This window comes from Callithrix jacchus, chromosome 9, assembly GCF_049354715.1.
Source record: "Callithrix jacchus isolate 240 chromosome 9, calJac240_pri, whole genome shotgun sequence".
Lineage (NCBI taxonomy): Eukaryota > Metazoa > Chordata > Mammalia > Primates > Cebidae > Callithrix > Callithrix jacchus.
Genome location: NC_133510.1, coordinates 70,399,008 through 70,400,237, shown reverse-complemented (window position 1 = coordinate 70,400,237; position 1,230 = coordinate 70,399,008).

The following is a 1,230-nucleotide window of genomic DNA, read 5'->3' as shown; positions in this document are numbered from 1 at the left end:
GGTGTCTTGTTCTTTTGTTGTTGTTGTGTGAAAGAAAATAGAATCTTGGGACCCCAAACTCACTATGCCAAAAGGAAGTTAAGCTTGGGAGCTGAATTACTGCATTCCTTTTGTTCCCAGATAGCTGTGATTTCACAATCCTGTGTCATATAGCCTCATTTTCTCTACTCCTTTTCACATGTAAAATGTCAATTTACCGAGGCTAATCAGAGCCTCACAAGAATGTAACCATTTGCCTCACTGCCTACCCTATCTCCCTTTTTCCCCCTTCTGCTTGCTCTTTCCCCTTTAAATAATGAAGTTCCCTGGTGGGTGTGGTGGCTCACACCTGTAATCCCAGCACTTTGGGAGGCCAAGGTGGGTGGACCTCCTGAGGTCAGGAGTTCGAGACCAGCCTGGCCAACATGATGAAACCCTATCTCTACTAAAAATTCTAAAATTAGCTGGAAGTGGTGGCATGCCCCTAGTCCCAGCTACTTGGAGGCTGAGGCAGGAGAATCGCTTGAACCTGGGGGGCAGAGGTTGTAGTGAGCCAAGATCACACCACTGCACTCCAGCCTAGCAGTGAGACTTAGTCTCAAAAAAAAAAAAAAAAAAAAAAGAAAAAGCACAGGTCACAGATGCTCCTACGACTAATATTTTTTCCTGGTTATGTTTTCAACTTGGCTAAATAAACCTGTATTGATTGAGGGTTTTGGTTTACATTTGATTTAATCATAGGTATTTGAATACATTTTTGGATGTTGTAAATGATGTCTTTGAAAACTTTATTTTCTGTTTTGTATGTACAGACATATAGTTTCTTTTTACATATTGATTTAGTACCTAGCAACAACCTTGCTAAGCTCTTAAATTATAATAGTTTATATGTAAATTTTGCAGACAATTTTTGCATGCATGTCATGATGTTACCAGTGGAGGGTGTCCAGGTCCTTGGCATTTTGAACAAAGAATTGGATAAAATGCACAAAGGAAAGAATCAAGCAACAAAGGCAGATATTTATTGAAAATGAAATTAAATTTCCACAGGGTGGGAGCAGGCCAAACAGGGGCTCAAGAGCTCAGTTACAGAATTTTCTGGGGTTTAAGGCATCGTGGCTCATGCCTGTAATCCCAGCACTTTGGGAGGCCACGGCAGGCAGATCACCTGAGATCAGGAGTTGAAGACCAGCCAGGCCAACACAGAGAAACCCGATCTCTACTAAAAAAACAAAAATTAGCCAGGTGTGG